A 21,294-nucleotide genomic window follows, 5' to 3' on the forward strand; every position below is an offset into this window, starting at 1 on the left:
TCTCTGGGATGTGTTCCTGCACTCCTGATCTCACCAGTGCACCGCGCCGACTGCAGGCACCTTCCTGGCTTTTCCATCTTGATCAAATCAGTGCTCTTCCCAGAGAGTGGACAATCCTTTGTTTAGAAAACAGACCACCAAGACAAACCTAAGAGTTGTTCTTCACGTCCCAGTGGGTGCCTGGCCTACTGGAGAGCATCCCACTTAAGGGGAGGAGATGGATCACAGCCCGCGTGGAGGGTCTGTTTGAACCTGCCATACTGGTTTGAGCATCCTGCAGTCCCCCTGCCCCACTCAGCATAGGCTGAAGCTGAGTTTTAGCTATGGGGGAAGGAGGGAAGGGCAGTGCTGGCAAAGCTGCCATGCTGTTTGCTCTGATCGCTAAAGGTCACCAGGTGGCTCTGTCTGACAGGAGGGAGATGAGCGCTGGTGTCTTCAGCAAAGTCAGAGGCTTGTACCAATTCCCCTTTTGTTTAATTTAATCACCTTCTGTGTCTGATTCTACAAACACAGCTTTGTTCTGCTAAACCTCTGCTGCATATTAGCAGAGAGGCAGCTGGAATTTGAATTTGATTTTTTACTATCGTGAGGAACCTTATATTTAGCACTTGGCAAATCTCTGGAATGCAGGAGCACATCAGTATATAAATGCAGGTTGCTTTGATCAGTGTAATTTTGGAAGCTTAAGTATATGAGAGAGAGAATATAGGCCAGGTACTAATACTTGTAAAGGAGCTATAGAAAAAATACTCTAGTAGGTGATTGCATTACATTCCAATATCAGCCTACCTAGAATCTGATGCAAAGAATTGTTCGTAGTTGACAAATGCTTTGGGTTACAAAGTACTTATAATGCAATCTCTGGTAGCCTGCAGTATAATGGTCAGATACAGAAATGTTCTCTCGGATAAAGGGACTGGTGAGAGCAAAGAATGGCAAGAGGTGGACTAATCCAGGGGCACGATGGTGGCCAGGAAAGGCAGACAAGCCAAAAGGCAGTGGGGAGAACAGCCTGCTTTCACCCCTCTTCATTGGGCAGAACTCCTGCTGGCTGCTTTGCTGCGTAGGATGCCAAACTAATAGTCACTCTTGGCATTAAAACACGTGTAGGACTCAGGATTTGGCCATATGCTCTAACAAAAGCAAGTCCTTTAGTTTGCAGTTTGGGGCTGGAGCTGGAGGCGTTCCCGGTGATGGCCTTTTCTGACAGCTCATGTCCCTTTGTAATGCCCAGTGTCTGACCCTGACGACTTTGCAGCAGCTCCCGCAGATGTATGAGCCCGACTGTGCTGCTGTATGTTCTGGGTCACTCTCTGGACACCCCTTGAGCCCGACTGTGCTGCTGTATGTTCTGGGTCACTCTCTGGACATCCCTGGGGATTTTTTGGAGCTGCTGTTAGAGAGAGGAGTACTTGGTACCTGCTGGGTGGGGAGCAGGGGCTTATGGCAGCTGGGAGGCTCACCGTGGCTATGTAAAGGAATACTGTTCAGCCTGGAGAAGAGACCTCAGAGCAGCCTCCAGTGTCTGAAGGGGGCTACAAGGATGCTGGGGAGAGACTCTTCATCAGGGACTGTAGTGACAGGACAAGGGGTGCTGGGTTCAAACTGAAACAGGGGAAGTTTAGATTGGATATAAGGAAGAAGTTCTTTACTGTGAGGGTGGTGAGGCACAGGTTGCCCAAAGAAGTGATAAATGCTCCGTTCCTGGCAGTGTCCAAGGCCAGGTTGGACAGAGCTTTGGGTAACATGGTTTAGTGTGAGGTGTCCCTGGCCATGGCAGGGGTTTTGGAATTGGATGATCTTAAGGTCCTTTCCAATTCAAATCATTCTCCGATTCTGTGATATTGAGAGAGAAGGTTCCCTTTACATAGCAAAAGCAGTCTGTGCCAGAACTTAGGAGTTACGTATATGGTTTTGAGCAGCTCAGGTTCTGCTTTCAGCAGAAAGAGATAAAACCAAGGCCATAACAGTGACTTTGCTCTTCAAATATGCAGGGGCAGAACAGAAAATGGAGCTTGGATGGGAATGTTATCATCAGCATTGTGGGCATGATAACTGAGTGTTCACTACCTCTGGAAAATCAGTAAGATAAAGAGGCGACTCTTCCTTCCCATCACCTCGGTTGGCTTCTGGCTTCCAAGAAATACCTCCAGCACTTTGATTTATTGGCACGCTGGGAAAAGGCAGTGAAGTTTTACGGTCAACCAACCCTGATCTTCTGAAACAGAAATGAAAATGGAGCCTCCTCATCTCATGTGTGTGGGGAAGGACCAGTATTTTCAAAGCTCTGTTGCATGATGGTGCTCTGGGACTTGGGATCTGACAGTTGCTTATTCTCTGCTTTGGGGTTGTGGCTGCCTCTACCCAAAGGGCTGGAGCAGTTGTAACTCCTCAGGGGGCTTCACCTGGAGATCTCCACAATCACAGGGTTCAGTCCCTGTTAGTCCCCAAACCCACCATCCTCAGGCCTAGCCCAGAGGACCCTGCTTGGAAGGCTTGAGCCCTCATCTGCAGCCATTGTGTGGAGGCAATTGCATGCTACCAGAGGCTGCAGCACCACCACCAGTGAGTGACCAAACAAGCGTCACTGACGCTTGTTTGAGGAGGCCACGAGGATGATCAGGGGACTGGAGCACCTCCTGCATGAAGACAGGCTGAGGAAGTTGGGGCTGTTCAGCCTGGAGAAGAGAAGGCTGCGTGGAGACCTCATAGCAGCCTTCCAGTATCTGAAGGGGGCCTGAGGGACTGTTAATTAGGGACTGTAGTGATAGGACAAGGGGTGATGGATTCACACCTAAACAGGGGAAGTTTAGATTGGATATAAGGAGGAAGTTCTTTACTGTAAGGGTGGTGAGGCACTGGAATGGGTTGCCCAGGGAGGTTGTGAATGCTCCATCCCTGGTGGTGTTCAAGGCCAGGTTGGACAGAGCCTTGGGTGACATGGTTTAGTGTGAGGTGTCCCTGGCCATGGCAGGGGGGTTGGAACTGGATGATCTTAAGGTCCTTTCCAACCCTAACTATTCTATGATTCTATGCTTCAGCAGTTGTTTTTGCACCATGGCTACAGAGTGAGAGCACATGGGCTTTGGTGCCTTGCAGGTTTTTGCTCTCTGGGCCCATAGATCAGCAGGAGATGATTTGTCTCATGGTGAGGAGCTGAGTGCAGGCCAGTTGGCAGCCCCTGCGCTGGGAGGCCTGTGCTAATAGCAGAGTTGGGGTTGATGCACGGCATCGCTGAAGCGGATTGACAGATCTGCAGAGAGCAACTTTCATGCATCCCATATGTTGCTTGGCTTCCTCTGGCTGACTTAAAAGGAGGCAAAAGAATCTTCTGCTGGAGTACACTATTTGTATAGTTGGCTGTTTTCAAGCATCTCTTTTTTTGTTCCCCCTCAAGCTTAACCTGATGTAGTCAAAAAAGAGAAAGGGTCTCGATGAATCATTTTAGAAGTGTGCGCAGTGTAAAGTAAGTAGTTTCCTGCAGCCCTAATAGCAGGAACAGCAAAGTTTCTGTAAGAATTGAGAAGTTCTGCTCTCTAAGATCTAAGCCCTGACTTATATTGTCAAAGGGATAAAACTGCGAAACAGCATGGAAACTGCTGGGGCACTCTGACTGACTCCTGACCAGTTTGGCTTCTTATCTATAGCAGAACTTCCCAGCAAATATGAAATTTCACCTTGAGGTCAAACAAGAACTTTTCAGATCAATGCTCTTTCTGCTTCTCTCTGTTTCATTTAAGCAAACACGTGCAGTACAGACCATCCTGATGAAGTGCCATGGTTTAATACTGAAAAAATGCACATTTCATCTCGTTTGTATTTCCTAAACTCTGTGTTATTGATTTGACAATATATTTTTCCTCACAAAAAGGAATATCTGCAGTTATTTATTCATTCTTGCCCCTTGGAGAGCTCGCTACCATCTGTTTTTCTTGGCTTTGTATCACCTTCTTTTATTTTTTCACTTGTTCTTCTCCCACTGTGCCCCACTGAAGGACTACACTATACATTATCTCATAGCCAAATTATGCAGGGTATTGTAAACATGTTGTAAACTTTGCCAGCTGCAAAGTCAAGGGCTATGGGAGATCCTGCTAAGCACTGGAAATGCTCTTTGAAGATAGAAGGCAGTCTTTTGGAAGCAGATTTGCAGGGCAGCGTGACACAAAGGTGTGATACTGCTCTTGCAAATTGTTGGGGGAAGAAAAGGGGCAAAGAAAACTATTCTTGGGACTTCAGATCTGATGATCTGTAGTTTATTATCGGGGCCAAGAAGTTCCTGAAAGTCTCTGCTCAGCACCCACTGACAAGACACAGTAGGGCTTCTGTTTGCAGATGCTGAGACCTGAGGGCTCTGTGCCCCAGTGGGTGGTAACAGGGATTGGGGCCTGATATAGCCCCAGAATCATCATCATTTTGGTCAGGACAGGACCATGCTCAGGACATGTTGCAGTACTGAAGCCCCTGAACATTCCAGGACTTGTCCCAGTGATACCCTGCAACCAGCATCCTGGGAGGATGCGACCACGGAGCATCTCATGCTCTGCATTGCAGGGTGAGGGCCCACTGCTGTCCTCGAAGGGAAGCAGTTATGGGTATGTGAGGATAAGTGTGTGTAAATCTACAAGAAATGTCACTAGTTATAGATCTGTAAGATTATAGATCTATAGATTCACCTTTTGATCATTGAACAATAAGGATATTGGCAGAAACAATACCAGGCATAACAGAAATCATGCCTCAAAAGCATACAGTAACTTTAAAACTGCCTTTATATGGTTTAGTACCTGTTCCCTCTGTCTGTTTTTGAGGGATTGATCTTAGTGCAGTGAAGGTCAGCCTTCAGGTTTTCATCCCACTTACGCTTCCAGAAAGGGCAGAAATCTATCTGGGAGACACACAACTTGAGCCCAGGAGCTGGGACTGCAGCAGGAGCACCAGGCAGCATGGAAATAGAGGTTAGTGCCACATTTGCAAACAGAGAGGCCATGAGGTTGTACTGATGCACTCTGCCAGGAGCAATCCCAAATTCCCTGAAGTCAAGAGGAATGGGAAGCCAAGTGGATTATGTGACCACATACATTGCTTATGTGTTTGTATTTATCAACCTTCACTTTCTGGCCTGTAGAACTTGTTTCAGTGGATGCTGGCCATTTAAATACCTGAATACATGTACAACTCTCAGTGAAATGCAGTTTTCTACATTTGTTATAAATTCATTAAGAGTGCTTTTGTGCTTGGATTTTGACTGATAGGGAAGACAAAGACATCTTCCGTTTAGAGATCTGAGGTGCAATTATGAGAATAACTGCTCTGGTACCAGAGATGTTGCCCTTAAACAGCATTTTGGAAAGAATCCAGGGTCTGTACAGGAACACCATGGTGCTTGGGGTAGCATGCAGCATCCTTCAGCCATCCTGGACCTCCAACAGCTCGCAGCCCTCAAAAGGGAGATGCACAGCAGGACAAGACATTCATCTGCAATATTTAGGGAATTCAAGCCCATCTTTTAAATTATTCCAGCAATACTTCATCTTCCTCTCCAACAGTGAGCAAAAAGAATCACAAGTTCAGTTGTATGCTCATAATGCAGCTGTGAATATTCTATGACTTACTGCCCTATTCCTGATAGTTCTACAAGGTTAAGAGCTTAGAGGAGGAAAATTGCTTAGTTTGGCAAGATGTATTCCTTTTTTCCAAAGCAAGGATGATGTTCTTCCAGCCCTGGAAGTATTCTTGTGAAAGCTATTAATTCTGTGAAGTCTTATTGTTTTTATAGGCTTATGTTCATAGGCTTGCACTCGCATTAAGGGGCACTGATTCAAATGGGTGGCTTTAATAAACAACTCTCATCATGATTTAAATCAGCTAGCAAGAAACACAAAACTGATTATTGAAATTAACCTTGTTCTTCATTTGTAGTTTTGAATTATTTTCCTTAGGAACAGCTGATGCTTCCTTGCTGGAGCCTACTGCTCTTTTTTCACTTGTGAGCAGGATATGCCATTACCATATCTGTGTAAGAATTTGCATGCCAAGATGAAAGTTACTTAACGTTTTTCATTTCATGTGCCAAGCTGATGACTGGCACCTCTGCTACATGACTAATTTTAAGGTTAATTTGTGTCAAGGTGCACTGCAGAGCGGAGTAAGAAATACACATTCATTACTGTGCTCTAATTTAAATCACATGGTAATCTTAAACCTGATGGACAGGTGGGGCAAAGGGAAGAATACAGTTGTCAAAACTCAGTCTGCATTTGAAAAGGACATTTTGAGCATGGGAAATATCTCTTGACAGAAGGCTGGACTGTTCGTAATCATAGAATCACAGAATGGTCTGGATTGGAAGGGACCTTAAAGCTCATCCAGTTCCAGCCTCCTGCAGTGGGCAGGGACACCTTCCACTAGAGCAGGTTGCTCCAAGCCCCTGTGTCCAACCTGGCTGTGAACGCTGCCAGGGGTGGGGCAGCCACAGCTTCTCCAGGCACCCTGTGCCAGTGCCTTAGCACCCTCACAGGGAAGGGCTTCTGCCTAAGAGCTCATCTCAGTCTCCCCTCTGGCAGGTTAAAGCCATTCCCTGTTCTCCTATCTCTAAATGCCCCTGTAAAAAGACCCTCTCCAGGTGTCTTGTAGTCTCCTTTCACCAAATCCTCATAAAGACCCAGATGGTGGAAAGGCAATTGCCTGTTCTCTCTTTGTTTTCAGTCCCTGATGTGTTTCTCAGATTTGAGTGAACTGAAAGGAAGAACATCTTCATGTGCATCCCAATGAGAGATAGGTCTGTATGTAATGGACTCAGTGTCTCAAGAACCTCCTTACCCAGCTGGTTCAGCAAATACTTCAGTCACTGCCGTGGCCTGACTTCACCTAAAATTGATAGGGTTTTATTTTCTATTTCTTAAAATATTACAGCCACCATGTTCAGTGCCACCAATTCAGTTTTATTAAAAATCATCGCATTTTAAGCAATTAATATAGATAAAAAATAATAATTCAATGCTCTGCTTTTTCTGGGAAAAGGACATTTTGCATTTCTACCCTCCTTTCATTTGCATCAACGCTAGCTCAGTACAGCTGCAGTGAGCTGAGGGACTGAGTTTCTGATTCATCCTGTTGTGTGCAAGAATAAGGCAAAGTCAAAATGAACCTTTTTTTGTAAAGCTTTGGGGTATATGTGTGGATACACACATCCATTTTTCACATTGAAGGGATTACACAACCAAGTTCATGCTTCAGGTAGTTCAGTTGATTTAACTGGAGAAGCTCCTATCCGAGTTACAGATCTGATTTCTTGTTGGCTTCAGTGTCATGGCAGAGTGCAGAGCTCCCTGGGAATGCACAGAATGGGATTTTCCAGTGCTGATGGATGCGTCCACGTGCGTTCAGTGTGAGTCTCGGCAAGGTCACATTACTGAGCTGCTCTGCCACCTCCTTTCATATTATCTGAGGGGGAGAAGCTGTAGATCATAGCTGCCTCCCTCCCTCGACACTCTCCATGGTACAGTGCCTCTTGTCTCTCCTCAGCCCATTTTGACAATTCATTGGGACAGCTCCCTCCAAATCACACCTGAGACTAAGGACAGAACAGCAAAGGCTTGATTTCTTTTTTTAACCCTGCCAGAAGCCATATGTGCCATGCCAAGATGTGATGTGCAACACCTCATGTTACAGACACATGTCATTTATTCATGCTGACTCAGAGCAGGGAAACCTGCACCACCTCGTCCCACGTTATTTCTCATTTGAGGCACCAGGGAAAAGCTTCAGCTCTGTGGTGAGATCTTTTTGCTCAGGTTAAAGTTTTAGCCTGGACTGGGGGTTTGGGGAGCTGGTTTGCTTGTTTGTTTCCAGAAGCGTGAACATCTTTCAGTGGCCACAGACCTCAAATACTGCTTCTGGCCACAAATCCTACTGCAAACCAATAACAACAGAGCGACTTCAGCCCTGGGACCACTTTGGGAGGCCCTATCAGTCTGCATCTGAATTCCACATTGAGGGGTTGGAATTATGGTCCAGAGGTTCTGAACAGCTTTATGCTGTATTTTTGACTGTGTCTGTCCCTGCTCAGCCCCCTTCCTGCAAGGAGAGTGCTCAGCTTCTCATACTGGTGCTGCCCACCACCACCACGTCTGGGTTTGGAGACTGAAGCAGGCACTTTGCTGTCCCAGCCAACACTAAACACTGGGTGCTGTCTGACCAAAGGGAGGTGATCTCATCTCCCAGCGTTAGGTAGAGCAAGGATTAAGGGGAAAATGAAGAAGGTATAAGCAAACATTATGAGTAATGGGAAAGTACATTTCATAGAATCACAGAATGGTTTGGGTTGGAAGGAGCCTTAAAGCTCATCCAGTTCCAACCCCCTGCCATGGGCAGGGACACCTTCCACTGGAGCAGGTTGCTCCAAGCCCCGTCCAACCTGGCCGTGAACACTGCCAGGGATGGGGCAGTCACAGCTTCTCTGGGCACCCTGTGCCAGCGCCTCAGCATCCTCATAGTGAACAATTTCTTCCTTGTATCTAACCTGAGTCTATCCTCTTTCAGCTTAAAGCCATTCCCTGTTGTTCTATCTCTAAATACCCTCTCCAGATTTCCTGTAGTCTCCTTTCACCAAATCCTCATAAAGACCCATTCGGGGGAAAAGCAGTTGCCTGTTCTCTCTTTGTTTTCAGTCCCTAATGGCTTTCTCAGATTTGAGTGAACTGAAGGGAAGAACATCTTCCTGTGCATCCCAAGGAGAAATGGGACTGTATGTAATGGACTTAGAGCTGTACCAACCCATCCAGCTTCAAGTTTTTTCTTCCTGGGGATCTTCACCTGCAGGTGCCCCTGAACAGCTCTTTGCTGTCCATGCTCCATGTTTCCTGGTAGGGGTGATTCATGGTCATCCATCAGCACACACACTGCCACCTCCCTCCTGATTTCGCTGTGGAAGGGCCAATATGTACCTTTATCATATGGTTGTCTGTATAAAATACATATATAATGACTGTGGTCCAAGTGCAGAAGGAAGTGGGTGGATGGATGGGTGTATATATGGGTGAGTATATGGGGGGCTGGTTGCTGAGTTGGGATGTGGATAGGAGAGTGGATTGGTGCATGGGTGGGTGATGTGTTGGGAAATGGGTGCATAAATTGGGGTGCTTGTGGCTGGATATATGGGAGATGGGTTGGTGCAAGCATGGGTAGGCAATATGTGGCTGCAGGAGTGCAGGGTTGGTGCACAAGCTGGTGCATGCATTTGGGTTAGTACATGCATTTGTGGGTGGGTGGGTTGGTGCATGCATGGATAGATGGATTGGTGTGTGCATGGATGGGTAGGATTGGCACCTGCATAGGTGAGGGCACAAGCTGGAGTGTGTGTGCATTGGTTGTTGCATGAATGGATGGATGGATTGGTTTGTGCATGGGTGGATGGATTGATGCAAGCATGGGTGAGTGCACAAGTTGGCTCATTTGTGGGTGGCTGCATGGATGGATGGGTGGGTGCACACAGGGTTGGGTGTGTTGGTTGGTGCATGGTTGGGTGTGTTGGTTGATGCATGGATGGATGGATTGGCTGGTGCATGGATGGATGGGTGGGTTGGTGCACACAGGGTTGGATGTGTTGGCTGGTGCATGGATAGATGGATTGGCTGGTGCATGGATGGATGGATTGGCTAGTGCATGGATGGATGGATTGGCTGGTGCACGGATGGATGGATGGATTGGCTGGTGCACGGATGGATGGATGGATTGGCTGGTGCACGGATGGATGGATGGATTGGCTGGTGCACGGATGGATGGATGGATGGGTGGGTTGGTGCACACAGGGTTGGATGTGTTGGCTGGTGCATGGATGGATGGAATGGCTGGTGCATGGATAGATGGATTGGCTGGTGCATGGATGGATGGGTGGGTTGATGCACACAGGGTTGGATGTGTTGGCTGGTTCATGGATGGATGGATGGGTTGGTGCACGCAGGGTTGGGTGTGTTGGTTGGTGCATGGATGGATGGATTGGTTGGTGTATGGATGGATGGATTGGCTGGTGCACTAATGGATAGATGGGTTGATGTGCAAATGAATGGATGGATGGCTTGGTGCATGCAGGGTTGGGTGTGTTGGTTGGTGAATGGATGGCTGGATTGGCTGGTGCATGAATGGATGGATGGGTTGGTGCACACCGGGTTGGGTGTGTTGGCTGGGGCATGGATGGATGGATGGGTTGGTGCATCCAGGGTTGGGTGCGTTGGTTGGTGCATGGATGGATGGATTGGCTGGTGTATGGATGGATGGATGGGTTGGTGCACACCGGGTTGGATGTGTTGGCTGGGGCATGGATGGCTGGATTGGCTGGTGCATGGATGGATGGATGGGTTGGTGCACGCAGGGTTGGGTGTGTTGGTTGGTGCATGGATGGCTGGATTGGCTGGTGCATGGATGGATGGATGGGTTGGTGCATCCAGGGTTGGGTGCGTTGGTTGGTGCATGGATGGCTGGATTGGCTGGTGCATGGATGGATGGATGGGTTGGTGCATCCAGGGTTGGGTGCGTTGGTTGGTGCATGGATGGATGGATTGGCTGGTGTATGGATGGATGGATGGGTTGGTGCATCCAGGGTTGGGTGCGTTGGTTGGTGCATGGATGGATGGATTGGCTAGTGCATGGATGGATGGATTGGCTAGTGCATGGATGGATGGATTGGCTGGTGTATGGATGGATGGATGGGTTGGTGCACACCGGGTTGGATGTGTTGGCTGGGGCATGGATGGATGGATGGATTGGTGTGTTGGTGGCCGCAGCGGTGTGTGTCTGTGTCACCGCTGCCCGGTCGTAGGGCCCCCCCCCCAGATGTTAGGGCAGATGTTGGGGCGGGGGAGCTCGCGCCCCCGCAGCGCTCGCTCCGCGCGCGCAGGCACGCGCTGGGCGGGGCGCTGTTCCCGCGCAGGGGGCGGAGCCTCGCCCCGCCCCGGGCTCAGCGCGCGCGGGGGGCGGGCGACGGCGGCACCTGCGGGTCGGGACGGGCCGTGCCGCGCGGAGCCGAGCGGAGCCGAGCGGCGGCCGCGGCCCGGATGTAGCCGGCGCGGGAACATGGCGCTGGGGGCGGCGTGACGGCGGCGGCCGAGGTAGGGGCGGCGGGGCCGGGATCCGCGCAAGGGGGAGGCTCGACCTTGCGGGGCCGCGGTGCTGGCAGCCGGTGCTTGGAGACAAAGGCGCGTCCCGGGCATCCCCTCGCCCACCTGAGCGGGGCGGGCCGAGGCGCGGAGGGCTGGCGCCGGGCGAGCGGGGCTGCCCGAGGGTCGGCGGCGCTGGCTGCGCGTTGAGCACCTCGGCGGGGCTGTTGGCCGCAACAATGGCTTTTGTTGTAAGAGAGGCGTTTTGGTTTGTGCCCGTGTATTGCCTGAAGTTGCTCCCAACTTTCCGTGCATGCCGTGTGCCGCTGGGTCTCGCCCGAGCGCTCCACACGCACCCGTGTACCTCTGACCGCTGGTGGGTTTGCGTGTAGAGGGTTAGAAACGCCTGCGGTCGGCTCCGTTCGTGTGTCTCTGTGCGTTAAGCCTCAGAGCATCGTAGCTGGATAAACCGAGCTGCAGAGGAACTGCCGTGCTGGAATACCGCTCCAGCACCAGCCCAGGTCTGGGTATCGATCAGACCTAGAGGATTTCTTACAGCGCGCAGGCTGCCCGCCTCCCCCTTTGTTACACACCAGCCCTCTGTTAGCGTAAAGAAACAATAGGCATTTTTATTTCTTCCCCAATAGTCAGTGTCAGACCGAATGTGCTGTCATTGCCCTTAGGATACAATTCCCACCAACTCGAGAGGGGCCAGCAGCGAGACCACCCCGCTGGCAGCATTTCCCTTCATTGAAGGATTCGCTTTCTTACGCTGTAGCATCTGCAAAATGAAGGCAGAGAGTTGGTACCTGTGGTGGGATAGGGCTGTGTGGTCCTTGCTGCACACACAGCACTTAGGGAATCATCGCTCCGGATTTATTGCCCTTATTGCACCGGGAAACTTTAAATACCACTGCTGAGGACTGGAGTAGGAGCCACGCTCCTCTGCCCTGTGCTGAAGGTGTTGGTACAGTGCTGTGAGCATTGTACATCTCTTGTTGTGTGCAGAATGCATTGGAGCTCTGGTGAGCCACTCTGGATGTCTGCTGAGGGTGATGCTTCTGACACAGAGAGTGGGTTCAGTGTCACTTGTGGGGCTTCCTGGCTGTCTGCACCCCCATAGCCGGCTTGAGCAGAAGCTGTGGAAGCTTTTCTGTTTCCATTTGAGGTTCACAAAATGGCCCTTTGCATTTCTGCTTTCTTCCTGCTGAAGTGTTGCTGCACGGTGGTTACTGGCTCGTCGATTCCCCCTATGGTGAGCAGATGCTCGCCTGTTTGTAGGTGGGGATGGAGGGACCTGTGGGGCAGAGCACTGGTGTCAGAGGTGCTGCTGCTGCAGCAGCAGGTACAGCTTCGGGAGTTACTCACTGTGGTTTGCCTTACTGGCTGTGGGCTGGTCAGGGTTTTGTTTGTAGCTCCTCTCAGGTTGATGGAAGGTCTTTGTTCGGTGTGTGATTATGGTTTTGTGCTGTGATTTGGGATGAACTGAGTGAAAACATGGCTTGAATCAAGGGAAAGACTTGCTTTCATGTTGAGCGTGCTGAAGCTGGACTTTCTGCTCCTTCAAATGTGTTCATAAATGGGTTTGATCCAGGTGAAACTGCTCCTTCAAGCAGAGATTAATTTCATCAGGAGGTGTTAGACCAGTCTGCCCTAGTCCTGCCTTCCCTTGGTGCAGAAGCTCCAAGTGCTGTTACTCACTTTTGCAGTCTTTCAACCTTATTCTATGGAAATGAGGGATTACCAGTGACTGTGTGTTGCTCAGCTGAGGCAGCTGTTCATCCTCTTAACAGAGGGGATCAAAGTGGTCGTTTCTGCACAGAGATGTTGTGAAGAACCCCCCTTACAAGTCATCAGTGAATCCCCTTGGCAACACGCTCACAGAGCCAGACCCAGTAAATCCCATGGCTCATTCCATGCCCTTGTTACTTTGGCCACCCCTGTTTGCTTCTCAAGGGCTTTATTTTCCCTCTTCCCTGAACATCTTCATCAATCACAGATACTCACAGTAGGTGAATATCTGACTTTCAGTGAAGTCTGACCACCCCAATTGCTGATTCTAAAACAGAATTGCATAATGAGCAAGGTTCTTGGAAGGCGTTTTATTTCCCAACTGCTATTTGCCAAAGTAACAGTTATTTGGGCACCTAATTACTTGGAAAATTATAATTAAGAAATAAAATGACCCCAGATTTGCTGCTGAAATAAAGGGGGCAAACTGTTCTCTTTGACGTTAGTTGGGGCATGGAGTTTGGGTTTAAAACTGAGTTGAAGGAGACTCCAGCTCACGTGGCTGAAGCCCAGGAGGTGATGCTGGCACAGATCTGTCAGGGTGCTGCACTCCGTCGGGGAGGTATGGAAAACAAAAGAGGAACAGGAGCGGAAGAACGTCTGCATCTCTGCTCCTCCTGTCTGATCGCACTCGACACTTAAATCCAGTTATTGCTTTGAAGCTGCTCCAGTTAAGGATCTGAAGTGTTTGGCATCCTCTTGTTCCAATACATAAACTCGCTCCGGTTCTACTGGTTTGCTCTGCAGAAGCTACAAACAGAAGTGTACCGCATGGCACGCGTTGGAGCTGCTAACAGGTGTCTGTGGGTAAAGCAGCTGAGCTGTGCATCAAATATGCATAAAGCTCAAACAACAACCTCCTGGTAAAACACCTCCTCAGGATCCCTGCTCCTGGTGTCAGTGTCTGTGGCTCTTTGACACCACTGGAGTGGTGCTGGAGGTGTTTCTGGGGCTGTTTGCTTTGCTTTTTGCTGATCTCAGTGGAGTTGGTCTGTGGGGTCTGCTGTGGCGTTGGGCCAGGTTTCCCAAGGTGAAACCAAGTGAACCTTCTGTCATTGTGGGATGGGATGGGTGGTGACTGCAGATGGGTAAACCCAGAAACACCAAGATGGAAACTGCATGTGGTTTATCATGGAATCCCAGAATGGTTTGGGTTGGAAGGAGCCTTAAAGCTCATCCAATTCCAACCCCTTGCCACGGGCAGGGACACCTTCGCTAGAACACATTGCTCCAAGCCCCTGTGTCCAACCTGGCCTTGAACACTGCCAGGGATGGGGCAGCCGCAGCTTCTCTGGGCACCCTGTGCCAGTGCCTCAGCACCCTCACAATAAAGAACTTCTTCCTCATACCTAATCTCATGTCAGTTTAAAGCCCTTCCCCCTTGTCCTATTGCTGCAGGTCCTTTCATCCCTCACCCCTGGAGGACATACGCTTTTTACCATTTTCCAATTATACTCTTATGGTTTTCCATCAATTCTAATCTATTGAACATTTCCATACAATCTTGCTATTCTCAACTGCAGTTTGAAGTATGAAAGGTGTTTTTACACAACTGTCTGCTCGAAAGCCATGTCATGACCAACAGAGCCTCCGTCCAACCTTGCACCTTCTCCAGTGTCTGATACAGGTTTGTCTCTTCCTCAGTAGGAGCTTCGTAAGGTACCTGCCTTCTCTGTAAATACAAAGGTTGATATTTTGAGATGATTTCCTCCATTAAATCCAGCTTTGGTTAGCGTTGAGCTGCACCAGGGTGCTGCCTGATGCACAACTGCGCTGGCTTCATTAGCAGGGGAAAAGAGCTGAAAACTGGAATGTCTCAAAAACGCCAACGACAGTGCAAAAACCCCAGTTAGTTATGAGGCCATTTAACAGGCACCTCCCCGCCCCCCTGCAGAGCAAGTTTCAACGCTCTCTAATGATATTTAATATTCAGGTAACTCTAATTAAGCCTTTAATCCATCAGGCCACAGAGATTCACTGGAGATGTGCTGTTAGTGCTGGTGTGTCAGCTGCCTGTACCAAGCGCAGCAGTGCTCAGTGTTGTGCTTGGAGGGCTGGCCCCACAACCGACACAACAGAGTATTTTCTATCTAAATGAATGTTTAACTGCTTTTTCCTTTCTTTTCCTGGAGAGGAGTATCTCCAAGGGCAGGACTGCTGTTGGGGCTTCAGGGCTGAGACCTGCTGCAGAGTGTGGTTCTTGCGTGGTTCAGCCATGCCTGTTGAGAGCAGCCCCAGCACAGAAGTCAGTGTTGAGCCGTGTCTTGTGCCTTAAAGGTTCAAGGAGTATCCCTTTCCAAGCAGTGCCTGTGAGGGCAGTGATGGGAGAGGCACGTGCTCCCATTGCATCCTGCAGAGCCAGCCATGACATACCAAGTCTGCTGGTTTGCCTCTTTCCCAACTATTTTTTCCTTTTCCTGAGCCGTGTACAAGTGCTGCCACTTGTGGAAGGAGCATCTGGTGGATGTACAAAGGTTTCATTGCAGATAGAGCTTGGATGTCTTAAAATCAAGCCAGTGAAACAAAACTCTGTGAATCAAGTTGTTAACTTCTGCAGACTGGGCTGTAGCTTCCTATTTCTGACCTTTCTAAGCAATGCTTTTATTAAAACATGAGCTGTATATACAAATTAAAGTTTATGTCTTGCAGACCACCTAACTTGTGGTCCTTGTGGGCTGTAAGGACATGTAGTGAGCCCTGTTTTCACCCTGCCATAAGGTGCACTCTGTGCATTGCAATGTGCTGGTATTAGGATAGCCAAAGCATGGAGAAGAGTGGCGTGACTCACTCAGGGGCATGCAGTGATGGAGAGCACAAGTGAAACCGCAGCTCCCATCCTTTTCCTTGTGGGCTGTCCTGTCTTCGCTCTGTTGTGGCTCTGCTGTGGATCTCGCTGGTGGCATGTGTCACTGCCTGCAGCAGGACACGCTGCTCCGGTGTCACAGGGGTGAGGATTTTGATTTTGCTGAACAAAGATGCTTGTCCAGAAATAGGTTAAGCCAAGGAACGTGGGTGCCAAAAATAGCGATAGAGATTTTCCTTTCTCCAAGTGTGTGTTAGATTTATTGTTCCCTGCTGGAGGCAGCTGGAAGAGTAGGAGAGGTACTGCAGCTATAGGGAATAGCGGAAGGAGGCATGCATGGTCACCTCTTATGGAGGAAAACCCTGTGTTAGATATCACTGTTACTTTGCATTACTGTGTGTTTCTACAATGTTAATAAATACGCAGTGTCACTAAACCGCTCCGTTAGCAAAAGTTCTGCTGTTTGCCTAGCAGTGAAGGTACCCCAGAAAGGGAATGATGGAGAGATCCCTGGTGACAAAGGAGAGGACAAAAGAAATGCCAACACACCGAAACTGGAACAAATAAATGGTACAGGAATGATCCTGGTGATAGCCCCTATAAACCTTTTATTGTGACATGCTCTGCTGCCTCTGAATGACTGACTCTTCCCAAACTGGAGGCAGTAAAAACTGCACAGTGGCTTTCCCCTCTGCCTTCAGCCAGGTCAGTTGGGCAGTAGTTATTAAGATTTATTTCCTGGCATTCTCCACAGGCATTTTCGTACCATTAAGTTGAACTCCAGCTTCCCCATTCCCTGAGTTGGGTGCATGCAGAGAGGACAGAGCTAATTCCTTGCACTGCAGCTATTTAAGGCGCTGGGCTGAGCATGGAGTCAGGAGGCACCGTGGCTCTAATCTGGGCTGAGCTGCTGGCTGAGCACCTCAAGAGGTTATTTAACCTCTGTGTGCCACTGCTTCCCGCTGGGGAACAGGAGGGATTGTGGCAATTGCCTTTGGAAAGCACTTTCAGGTGTTTCGCTTTAGTCCTTTTTCCATAGATGCAGAACTATCCGGTCCAGGCTGTCCATCCCAGGAGGTTTTTAGTACTTTACAGGATTATAATAACAATGGTTAATGCCTTGTTGGGTTATTTGGCCCACATAAATACATTTAAAAGATTTATCATGACTCTCCCAGCCACAACTCACAGAAGGGCTCTTAAGGTACACCTGAAGGACATAGAAATGACACATGGTTCTGACCAGTTACTGACCTCTTCATAACATGCAAGTAAAACGTAACAATGCTTAAATGGTTGCGTTCTTAACCAAATCATACCTTTGCCACAGAAACCTGGGTTTGCATCTGTTGAGCTTGTCCCTTCCTTCAATGTAAAGACCCCAAAAGCAACAGATTTGCAGCTTTTCTCATAGGCTTTGGAGGGTATTTGGGTTTGTGCCTTGCAGAAGGGGGTGTGAGGTGTCCCTGCCTATGGCAGGGGGGTGGAACTGGGTGATCTCAAGGTCCTTTCCAGCCCAAACCATTCTATGATTGCCTAGACTGAAGAAGGAGGAGGGTTTTTCTGTGAGCAAGGTGAGCACAAAGTAAATGCTCCCCGAGCTGTGCCTCTGTCCCAGACTTTGAAGCATACAGGAAGGAATAATGGTCCATGACTTTATCTCTGTTGCACACACTCAACTCCTCTCTTCCAAATAGCAAAACTTCTTCCTATTTATGCTTTGTGTCACAGGGTAAAAATAATGAAAGGGCAGAAAACCCCTTTGCTGAACTGCAGCTGAAACCAGCGCATGGATGGAAAAGCTTGTTTGTGGAGCACAGTGCTGTTAGTGGGGAGGCACCATCCACACCATGGTATGTGCTGGCAGGGTATGGGGAAGCTGCATTATTACCAGGCATTTTTTGTTGGTAACATAAAGTTTAGTGTGCTACTGGGAAGTGCTCCAGTGCCAAGGCAGTGGCTGTAATCTAAGCCATTGCCTGCTGTAGGAAACCTCCGGGTGCTCCTATGTTTTATGCAGGAGCTCAAAATGATGCATCCTAAAGCCAGGGAGTCTATTGCATCTTCCCAGCACGAGGGATATGGGCTCTGTAAGCATGTGTTGAGAGGCCTGGCTGCCAAAATAGTTCAGTGTTGCTATGGTGGTTGCAGGTGGTGATTGCCTTTTAAGTTCTTGCTCTCTGTTCTGACGTTTTTAGGGCAGTCAATGAAGAATGGGAAGTAGAAAAGCAAACAAATGGGAAAAATCCCGTGTCTAGATGTCTGTAATTGCATCTGTGTGGCTCGATGGAGAGAGCCCCATCCTACTGGAAGTTAGGGAGGGATTGGCAGTGAATGAAAGTAGTTACTGGCAATAGCTCTTGTGCCAAGACTGAGTTCTGATGATAGGGCTCAGCTTAAAGCAGATGGTGTAATACATACCCTGAAAACTGTTTTGGGGAAACGTGCAAACCCACGTGCCTTGCATGCCATAGAGGGTTTACTCCTAGGGGTGAGACAGGAAGAACCCTCACTTGAATGGAGGTGAGAGTGGACACCTGGTACTGGCAAGCAAGAGAAATGCTCTTTTGAGGCAAGGCTCTTATTAGGGGCACAAGTGTGTCCTCAGTTTTCATTCTAATAGAGATAATGTACCAAAATTGCCAGAAATGGAGCATTCATCCCACATCTGTGCTTTCCCTACCCAGTCTCTTTGAGGACCAGCTCTTAGCACTGTCAGGATTCACAAGAAGAGTAAGTAGGACTTTCCAAGTACTTAAGAAGTACAAGGCCTGAGGTAAATAATTTAAACGCTGATGCAGAGCATTGCCAGCTGAAAAGTGACTTCTCATCTCTTAACAGGCTGACAATAAGGTTTTTTTTTCCTCTTTTTGGGAAAAGGAGCATGGAATGTGGCACCCATCAGCAGGGCTGCTTCCTTCCAAGAGAAAGGTTTGCTCTAACAAGCTTAAGTTAAAGCCTTTAAAGGGCTTCTTCTTGGGCAATCCAGTCTGAATTTGGGCATCACCAGTGCAACAGCCCCCTGGGATTGTTGTAAGGTGGGAAACCAATACTCCTGTGGCTCATGTTTCTTATAAACTCCTGTTTGAAGAAGCGTTTTGACTGTTTCCTCAGTATCTGGTAGGACTTGGTCCATAGCATTTTGTTGCTGCTTTTTTTTTGTGCAGCAACCTGATGCTGCTGTTTGTGAGGAACCTTTAACTGAGGGCTAAAGGGTTTTTGGGTGGTTTTGTTCTATTACTCTTGCCATTTTTATTCTAATACAGTTTATCTTCCTGTTTACTTTGCTCTTTGGTGTCTCTCTTGTACTGATGTAACAGCATCTTGCTATTGCTCCTCAGTTTCCAATTGTGTAAAAAATAGGAAAACAGTCAACTCTTCTGATTTAGCTAGAAATTAAACTGCAACTGTTGTTTTTTTTCCCATGGGCTTAATGGGAAAATTGGTGATAATTGCTAACCAGTGCTTTTAAAAGACTTTTTTTTTCCAAATGGGTGAAAGACTGTCAAGCTATCAATCAAGACAAAGATTGGATAACGCTCCATTCCCCTGACAAGTTTCCTTTATTATATTAAGCATCTGCTTTGCTCTGTAAATCTGAGCTGCTCAAAATTTGCCCTTTAATGTTTACTTTCCCCATCCTTTCTCAGTATTACTTAAGTAGTTTTGGTATAGCTGTACAGCGTAGTCAAATAGGTGTAATAATCTAAGAAGAAAATAACTTGAAGGTGTAACTTAATATCATGGTGGTCTTGAACATTTTTCCATTCCCTTTCCTTGTCACTCTGTGATGCTCCCACCAGCACTTGCTGAAGCCAGTGACCAGCCTTAGGTCAGGCTTTAAGATGGCAGAGTCTGGCTTTATGGTGTATTAAAGCCAGCGTGGTGCTTTGAGTTACACAAACATTTGTGGTCCTTATGGACTTTGCTTAGAACACAGGGCATTTAATTTTCTCTTTCTTTCCTTTTAAAGCAAATTTGGAGAGCAAATTGGCGTTTTTCTTGCAATCCCCTGATTCCAGAGGCATGGGGTTTTCACAGAAACTGTTAAAAGAGGGAGATTTATAATAAAAGCAGATCCTGGGCCATGCTGAGTAGCGTTTCTCCACAGTACTGCCTGCTCTTTTCATGGGTCTGGGTATAAAGCAGCATGAAACAGAATTTATCTCCACTCCAGGCACTGCTGGCATTGCATAAAAAGCATCATGAATGTACAGAGCTGATGCAAAGCAGAACAGTCTTCCTTCCCCAACCTTTCCTCCACCTCCAACAGGATTTGCATGTTGAAAACCATTGCTTCCCACCAAGAAGGTGTGGAGTTAGCATGTCTGTAACAGGATCCACTACTCAGGCTGGGCAGAGGATGGAAAACCACTCCAGCAATGTTCCCATCCTGCTGGGAGAGGAAATACCAGTGCCAGTGCTGTGCAAGGACCAAGTGTGGTATTGGTTTTGTCATCGGTAACACTAAGAATTGCCATGATGTCACAGCAGAGCATTGCAATCGTCATGGCAAATGATGAGGAAAAATAAGAATGTAGAAATAACATCTCCCTTGCCTGCAGATAAATCAAAGCTTTAGCCCTTGATCTCCCATTGCTCACTAGCCTGGAACATAAATCCAAGGGTTTATCATTAAGCTTAACGGGTCATAAAATCTGGGCTATTTTGGTGGTAGTTGCAGAGATTTGCAGTCCAGGCAGAAAGCGGGCTCTAAGCCGCTGGCTCTTGTGTAACTGGGTAAATAGCAAGCTTCAAATAATACTATAAAGCTATCAAATGTAATAACTAATGCAGTCAGGCAGGAGTTCAGGGAGGGAGCCTCCCTCATGACAAGCTTGCCCCAATGACCATAAGAGGCCCCGCTTCAGAAAGACCTTTTAATACCAACATTAAGCCCATTTGCTTTACTGTAAGTCAGGTATGTGCTTCCAGTTTGGTTCGCATGTAGCACTTTGTCTTCTGCCCAGCAAGACTTTCTTCACTGTGGGCCCAACGGAGCAAGGAGCAAAAAACCAGGAACAGGGAAGCAAAAATGACTCCCTTACTTTGTCATCACAGTTTAAATATTTATTACAGCACTTCACGGTGAGCTGGTAAATACATGATAGTATATTATGTAATAGTAATAGAGTTCTACACATAGGAGCCTTCACTGCTGCCCATTTGTAGTAAATCTTCAGTGCCATCCAGAGCAAGGCCATGTAAAGGCCATGCCTCTTCTTTCCCCCTCCGTTATTCTGTGTAAAGTGGGAATTAGCTGTTTATTGGTGGTTGTAATCACGTGGGGTTTAGAATTGCTCTTCATCTCTTAAGCAAGATTTTGGCTAAGAGTCCTGTAAAAGTTGATGGCTCTGAACTTGTGAGTGAGCAGCAGATCTGGTGTGTGCAGGGGAAGGGATTTGGACCATCTGTTGGGTTACTTAACAGTTCAAAGTAGCTTTTGTAAGAGTTGTAGAGTATTAGAGTATGTAGAGTATCCCATTTGTACTGTGCTGCTTCAAAGGAGGGGAGTCAGTTGTGCCTAGACTGAGGATATCCGAGTTGGACTGAAGTTTGGGATGGGGGCATAGCTTCCTTGAGACTTTACTGCTAAATGCTGAC

The 21,294-nt window shown here is 48.0% G+C and overlaps 1 protein-coding gene across 5 annotated transcripts in view; it reads left to right on the forward strand.

Annotated features, from left to right (window-relative positions):
* Positions 1-21,294, forward strand: part of PAK5 (p21 (RAC1) activated kinase 5) — a 176,599-nt gene that overhangs the window by 76,280 nt on the left and 79,025 nt on the right. Inside the window, exon 1 of one of the 5 annotated variants that reach the window (XM_061461573.1) lies at positions 10,969-11,108. The exons of 2 other annotated variants lie outside the window; for them this stretch is intronic. The gene's annotated coding sequence lies outside the window, so the exon portion shown is untranslated. Of the gene's footprint in view, positions 1-10,968; positions 11,109-21,294 lie in introns of those variants that run through there. 2 more of the 5 variants (XM_061461570.1, XM_061461571.1) reach the window with 2 other exon arrangements.

This window comes from Pezoporus flaviventris, unplaced genomic scaffold, assembly GCF_033815535.1.
Source record: "Pezoporus flaviventris isolate CSIRO_AGI_PZ_B2104156 unplaced genomic scaffold, CSIRO_AGI_Pfla_v1 ptg000031l, whole genome shotgun sequence".
Taxonomy (NCBI): domain Eukaryota; kingdom Metazoa; phylum Chordata; class Aves; order Psittaciformes; family Psittacidae; genus Pezoporus; species Pezoporus flaviventris.